Source organism: Mustela lutreola, chromosome 10, assembly GCF_030435805.1.
Source record: "Mustela lutreola isolate mMusLut2 chromosome 10, mMusLut2.pri, whole genome shotgun sequence".
In the NCBI taxonomy this organism is placed as follows: domain Eukaryota; kingdom Metazoa; phylum Chordata; class Mammalia; order Carnivora; family Mustelidae; genus Mustela; species Mustela lutreola.
The window spans coordinates 53,248,782-53,257,051 of record NC_081299.1 but is presented as its reverse complement, the minus strand read 5'-3'; positions in this window follow the sequence as shown (position 1 = coordinate 53,257,051).

The following is an 8,270-nucleotide window of genomic DNA, read 5'->3' as shown; positions in this document are numbered from 1 at the left end:
GCTAGAACTTATACAGGAATTCAGTAAAGTGTCAGGATATAAAATCAATGCACAGAAATCAGTTGCATTTCTCTACACCAACAGCAAGACAGAAGAAAGAGATATTAAGGAGTCAGTCCCATTTACAATTGCATCCAAAACCATAAGATACCTAGGAATAAACCTAACCAAAGAGGCACAGAATCTATACTCAGAAAACTATAAAGTACTCATGAAAGAAATTGAGGAAGACACAAACAAATGGAAAAATGTTCCATGCTCCTGGATTGGAAGAATAAATATTGTGAAAATGTCTATGCTACCTAAAGCAATCTACACATTTAATGCAATTCCTATCAAAGTACCATCCATCTTTTTCAAAGAAATGGAACAAATAATTCTAAAATTTATATGGAACCAGAAAAGACCTCGAATAGCCAAAGGGATATTGAAAAAGAAAGCCAACGTTGGTGGCATCACAATTCCGGACTTCAAGCTCTATTACAAAGCTGTCATCATCAAGACAGCATGGTACTGGCACAAAAACAGACACATAGATCAATGGAACAGAATAGAGAGCCCAGAAATAGACCCTCAACTCTATGGTCAACTAATCTTCGACAAAGCAGGAAAGAATGTCCAATGGAAAAAAGACAGCCTTTTCAATAAATGGTGCTGGGAAAATTGGACAGCCACATGCAGAAAAATGAAATTGGACCATTTCCTTACACCACACACAAAAATAGACTCAAAATGGATGAAGGACCTCAATGTACGAAAGGAGTCCATCAAAATCCTTGAGGAGAACACGGGCAGCAACCTCTTCGACCTCTGCCGCAGCAACATCTTCCTAGGAACAACGCAAAAGGCAAGGGAAGCAAGGGAAAAAATGAACTACTGGGATTTCATCAAGATCAAAAGCTTTTGCACAGCAAAGGAAACAGTTAACAAAATCAAAAGACAACTGACAGAATGGGAGAAGATATTTGCAAACGACATATCAGATAAAGGACTAGTGTCCAGAATCTATAAAGAACTTAGCAAACTCAACACCCAAAGAACAAATAATCCAATCAAGAAATGGGCAGAAGACATGAACAGACATTTCTGCAAAGAAGACATCCAGATGGCGAACAGACACATGAAAAAGTGCTCCATATCACTCGGCATCAGGGAAATACAAATCAAAACCACAATGAGATATCACCTCACACCAGTCAGAATGGCTAAAATCAACAAGTCAGGAAATGACAGATGCTGGCGAGGATGCGGAGAAAGGGGAACCCTCCTACACTGTTGGTGGGAATGCAAGCTGGTGCAGCCACTCTGGAAAACAGCATGGAGGTTCCTCAAAATGTTGAAAATAGAACTGCCCTATGACCCAGCAATTGCACTATTGGGTATTTACCCTAAAGATACAAATGTAGTGATCCAAAGGGACACATGCACCCGAATGTTTATAGCAGCTATGTCCACAATAGCCAAACTATGGAAAGAACCTAGATGTCCATCAACAGATGAATGGATCAAGAAGATGTGGTATATATACACGATGGAATACTATGCAGCCATCAAAAGAAATGAAATCTTGCCATTTGCAACAACGTGGATGGAACTAGAGCGTATCATGCTTAGCGAAATAAGTCAAGCAGAGAAAGACAACTATCATATGATCTCCCTGATATGAGGAAGTGGTGATGCAACATGGAGGCTTAAGTGGGTAGAAGAATAAATGAAACAAGATGGGATTGGGAGGGAGACAAACCATAAGTGACTCTTAATCTCACAAAACAAACTGAGGGTTGCCGGGGGGAGGGGGTTGGGGAGAAGGGGGTGGGATTATGGACATTGGGGAGGGTATGTGATTTGGTGAGTGCTGTGAAGTGTGTAAACCTGGTGATTCACAGACCTGGGGATAAAAATATATGTATATAAAAAATAAAATAAAAAAAAAAATGGGGAGATACATAATATCCATGAGTTGGAAGATTCAATATTGGTAAGATGGCAATTTTCCCAAGCTGATGTATGGCTTCAAATAATACCTACCAAAATCCCAGTAGGATGGATTTATTTATTTGTTTATTTATTTATGGTGGATGCTGAAAAGCTGTTTCTAAAATTTATGTGGAAGTGCAAAGAACTTAGAATATTAAGACAATTTTGTAAAAGAAATACAGAATTGGAGGACTTTATTTGTTTTGAAACTGACTAAAAAGCTATGATAATCAAGAAAAATAGACATTTAGGTAGATGGAGGAGAATGGAGAATCCGGGAATAGACCTTCACATATATAGTTAATTGATTTTTGATAAAGATGCCAGATAATTAAATGGGGAAAGGATAGTTCTTTCAACAATAGATGCTGGGACAATTGGATAAACATCTATAAAAAATGAAACTCAACCCTTACCTTACACCATACATAACGACTTAAAAGAAAACACAGGATGAAATCTTTGCAGTCTTGAATTAGGCAAAGAGTTTTTCACATATAACACATCAAAGACAAAGTTGACAAATTGGGCTTCATCAAAATGCAAATTTTGCTCTTCAAAAGACATAAGAGAATGGAAATATTTGCAAAATATATATCTGATAAAGGACTTGATCCAGAGGATATAAAGAACTCTTATAATTCAGCAGCAAGAAGACAAACTACCCAATAAGAAATGAGCAAACTATTTGAATAATCACCTCACCAAAGAAGATACATAAATGGCAGGTGAGTATGTGAAGAGATGTTTAATATCATTAGTCATCAGAGAAATGCAAATTCAAACCAAAATGAGCTACCACAGCACACCTACTAGAATGGCTAACACAAAAAAATAGTGACCAAGGGTTTGTGAAGATAGGGAGAAATGCATTCATTGCTGGTGGGAACATAAAATGAGACAGCCACCTTGGGAAACTTGGGCGCCTTTTTTTTTTTTTTTTTTAATTTGACAGGCAGAGATCACAAGTAGGCAGAGAGAGAGAGAGGAGGAAGCAGGCTCCCTGCTGAGCAGAGAGCCCGACGTGGGGCTCGATCCCAGGACCCGATCCCAGGACCCGATCCCAGGACCCCGGGATCATGACCTGAGCCGAAGGCAGAGGCTTTAACCCACTGAGCCACCCAGGCACCCCACTTGGGTGCTTTTTAAAAAGCCAAGCATACACTTATCAATTGATGTAGCTAAACTCCTAGGTATCTACCCAAAAGAAATGAAAAAGTATGTCCACACAAAAGCTTGCATACGAATATTCATTGCAGTGTTATTCACAAGAGCCCCCAAACTGGAAACAGTGTCCATCAACTGGTAAATTGATAGACACGAGATTGTATGTCTGTAGAGAAGAACATTATTCACAATAAAAGCATTATAAGAAATGGAAGGAGACAGGCACCAAAGGCTACATATTATATGATTCCATTCACATGAAAGTTTTGGAAAAGACAAAATTGTGGAGACAGATCGGTGGTTGCCTAGGATTGGGTGGGAGCAGAGATGGATGGCCAACAGGCACAAGGGAACTTTTTGTGGCCATGAAAGTGCTCTAAAACTGAATTGTAGTGACGGCTGTATAAGCTTGCTAAAATTCAATGAAATGTTCACTGAAAATGGGTGATTTTTATGGTATCTAAATTAAACCTCAATAAGGATGTTTTAAACAAAGCAGAAAGCTATTGTGACTTCATATCACCCTTTCTAGCTCACCTTTGAAATATTCTGGAGCCTGTGTGACTCTGGTAAAATTGTCCTTGAACTTTCCTCCCATACCCGCAGAAGACTCGACATGGATGGTTTAGCAAGCAGCTCTAACCCCAGTGGAAAAATTTTCTTTATCTTGGAGAAAGTTAGAAAGAGGAAACTGACAAACAGGAGCATGTAGAGAAGAGCATGATCAGGATGGGGAAGACCTTACAAATCATATCACAGTCATTCATCATTCTTCTATCAAATAAATACCTTTTGGAATGAAATGCTGTGTCTACAAAATAGTGAACAATATGGACAACGTCGTTGTCGTCCTGGAGCTTATCATCTAGTAGTGTGAAATTGAGGGTGGATGGACAGACAGACAGAAACAGGCAAAAAGTAAAGCACCGTAAGTACTCAGGAGAGTTAAAACTGTGGTTTTGGAAAAGGACTGGACCACAAGAGGGAGCCAGTCTTGCAAAGACCAGAAGGAGGATCAGTTCAGGTACCATTTTTTTTTTCTTTTTTTCTTTTTTTTTTTTTTTAACTGTACTTTGTCCCTTATTCCCTCTTTGCTCAGCTAAAATTTAGAATCAGTAAATATAACCACTTGCTCAACCTCCTTAATCACATTAATCTCTCACACCGGTTGGCAGAATCACAACACTGTTCAGATTCCAACTGTCCATCTAGACTGCCTGGTCTCTCCTTAAACTTGTCACCAGGAACTTGAGATGGTCCTTGCCGTTTCCCAGCTAACATCCCACATCTGCCTCATCCAGTCACTTGCCTACATTCTACATTACTACATTCTCTTTCTGCTAAAGGAGTGTTGTTTTCTCTCCTCTCCCCCATTCTCTCCCAGTTGATGACTGTGCTTCTTTCCTCATTGAGAAAACTGAACAATCAGAAGACAATGTCCACTGGTTCTTACCACATCCACATGTCCATACGGGTGTACTCCCTTAGACCCTGCCTTATGTCCTATCAGTCAGGATGCACCCTCAGGGCTCCCATGTAAAACCTTCCATTGGTACATGAGATGCCACCCTCTTGTAGACTCAAGAACACCAAGCTAGCAAACCCTCCCACTCTATTCTACATCATGAATTTTTCCACTACTGGACCATCTCCATTGGTATACAAACAAATCATTTCAAGAGCATTAAAGATGAACAAATAAAAATCCCCCCTTGATTCCTTGACTGTATTTCCCACATTTTTTTTTTTACCATCTTATTTCTCTGTAACCTTTTGTAATCAAACAGTTGTCTATACTATATAAGCAGTCTCCAATTCTTCTTCTCCTGTTATCCCTTAAATTCTCTCCAGTCCAGCTTTTGTGCCACCATAGATCTGAAACTGGTCTTTTCAAGGCCAATAAAACAAACACAATTAAAATCCTACCATAAAGAAAAATGAATGAAGCTGCTGTGAGTGAGAGAAGAAGGTAGGGCATGTCTGTGTGTGTTTGGGGGGAGAATATCCTGAATTATAGCAGAATTATAGAAGCTGGGTTGACCACCTGTAGCACAGGAATTATTTAGATAATTAATCTTCTTTCCACTCCATCTGAACCATACTTCCTTTCCATATATTTCATCAATTGTCTTTGGAATCTACTGTTGCCCACCTTTTTTTTTTTTTTTTTCCTTTTTTTAAGATTTTATTTATTTGACAAAGAGAGAGAGCATGCACAAGTAGGGGGAGCAGCAGGCAGAGGGAGAGGAAGAAGCAGGCTCCCCACAGAGCAGGGAGCCTGATGCAGGACATGACCCCAGGCCCCTGGAATCATGACTGAGCTGAATGAAGGCAGCCGCTTAACCAACTGAGCCACTCAGGTGCCCCTGTTGCCCAGCTCCTTAAAGCTGTCTGAATATCCCATTACCCTGCTCACCATTCAGGGAGAAGAGAGTAAAACAAAATCATAACAGTGAATGAGAGAGCCTTCATTTATGTTTTGTATCTGAAATTAATGTGAAACCTCAGAAAACTAAAAGTCTCTTTAACCCAACCAGGAATAATTTCAAAAGTCTAGGAAAGATGGGGCGCCTGGGTGGCCAGGTTGGTTGAGCATCCGACTCTTGCTTTGGACTCAGTTACGATCTCACAGTCGTGGCTGAAGCCCTGCATCGGGCTCTGTGCTCAGTGCAGAGTCTGCTTGAGATTCTCATTCTCTCCCCCTCTGCTCCGCTTCTCTCTCTCTCTCAAATAAATAACTAAAATTTTTTTGAAAGTCTGAAAAAGAATTGCCCCCAAACAATATCCTTCTAGGTTAAGATAAATAATGATTTTTTAGCTCTCCATCTCTACAAATGGCCTCACCAGGGATTATAGATACTGACCTCAGGCAGCTTAGAAAGTCTGGCTGCAGTACTCTGCTTGCTGATGTTATAAGCGGGAATAACTGTGACCTACTTCAGTGAGGTGGCCTTAGCTCCTTTAGTGGACAAGCTGGTTCCTACTGGAGATAGCACCAAATGAAGGAGACTTTTGACAACCGTCCTGGCCAGTTGGTTAATGCAGAAATCCCAATGGATAGTACAGATCAGCATTTAGCAACATGCAAGTCATGACCTGTTATCAGATGATGAAATGAACTTGGTGGGTTGACCAACTTTTAAAAGGTCAAATCGAATAGAAAATATCAGAGTTCATTACACATACTCAGGCTATGACATAGTTCATGAGACTGGTTGGAGTTCCAAAGAGGTGTGTTCTGGATCACAAAATTAAAATTTTAAAAATTAAACCCACTGGTCTAAATTCATTCATAATAAAATAGCCAGTGTGGCTGAAGGCACTAATCAAAATTAGAGGACATTTGAAAAATAGCCCCATCATTTTCAGCAGCATATTATCAATAGGCATGAGCAGAAACAAAGGAAATCCAGAGCACCTTAAAGAGGGACTTTAGGGGCCTCTGGGTGGCTCAGTAGGTTAAAGCCTCTGCCTCCAGCTCAGGTCATGATCTCAGGGTCCTGGGATGGAGCCCCACATAGAACTCTCTGCTCAGCAGGGAGCCTGCGCCCCCCCCCCCTTTCTCTCTGCCTGCCTCTCTGCCTACTTGGGGATCTCTCTCTGTCAAATAAATAAATAAAATCTTAAAAAAAAAAAAAAAGAGGGACTTTCATACATAGTACCAGGTGAAGAGTTTGATACTGGTGAAGAAGCTTTATACTTGACAAACCACACAGAAGCTTTATACTTGACAAACCACACTCACAAACTTAATCTCATTTGAGTATCTTGTTCATTTTTCATAGTAGATGTGACAGGAAGGTGGTGGGATCTGAAGCAGGTTTCAATGATCCCTCCAGTTTAGGTCGGGAGCCCAGCCAGCAGCTGGGAGAAAGGAACAAGCCTCAGGGAGAAAGTTGGCAAGGGTAAAGAACTGTGAGTGGGTGCCAGCCAAATTAACTAGGGTTCAGGGCAGAACTCCAGTTCCAGGAGGGAGCAAGGGAAGGATGAACAGGAACCGGGGCAGAAACCCAGCTATTAAACAGAGCACACAGATAGCTAGGCCCACCCCAGCACATTGGATTCCATGCTCACACCTACAGGGTTCCAGAAGTCCATGACTGGCTTTTGAAGAAGAAACAGAAAGATACCAGGTGGACCAGGGGCAGAATGGAAAGGTTGTCAAGCCCTTACAAAGGCATGAAGAGACTAGCGAGGAGTGGCGAGTTAATCAATCAGATGATCATGACTAGCGTTGCAGAAAAAATAGAGGATGCTTATTTAAATTTGGATTTTGGATAAATAATGAAAGCCTTTTAGTGTAAATATGTCCCAAGCAATATTGGAGACATATTTATACCAAAAAAAAAAAAGTTGCTTATCTGAAATTTAAATTTACCAGGGCATCCTGTATTTTTAGTTACAGATTTTGGCAACCCTCCCCTGTGGGTGTTATGAAGGATGAGGTGGGAAGGCTGTGGCAGGGCAAGATCACAAAGCATCTTGTGTGCCATGCTTGGTAGATAATGGGAAGCCACGAACGTTTTTAGACAGGGGCATGATATAAGCAGGTTTGCATTTTAGAATCAGCCTTTGGAGAGTGAAATAAGAGTTGAGAAACCCAGGAACTGAGAGACCAGAAAGCTGTTTAAATAGCCTAGACTCCGGGAGAATTGAATTTAATTTCCTTGACTTCACAATTCTAAGACTGAGCTGTAGAGACCAAAAAAAAAAAAAAATTTTTTTTTTCAAGAGCTGTTCTTTGTTTTGAGGAACAAAGAATGTTCTGGGGGCAGGGTCTATGTTTTGCCTTGCCCAGACCCTGTGTCAATCAAACACTTCTTGAGGGCGCTGTGAAGATAAGGTGTGTATATCAGTCCTTGGCTAGTAAGTTCAGTATCTGTTTCACCACTGCATCCCCAGTAGGTAATCAATAAACATTTGTTGAATGAGTTGCTTAAGGACAAAGTCTATGTCTTCATCATCTTTGTTTTTTTAGCACCTGACCCAGGGCTGGGAATAAGTTTCTCGGAAAATAGTTCTTGATTAAAGTGGTCGAATTAATTAACAACCTGAAGTGCTTCCTATTAACTACACGTCTCCAGCATTATTTCAAAAGTACAATCTGGCATAGTTTTTACTTGGAT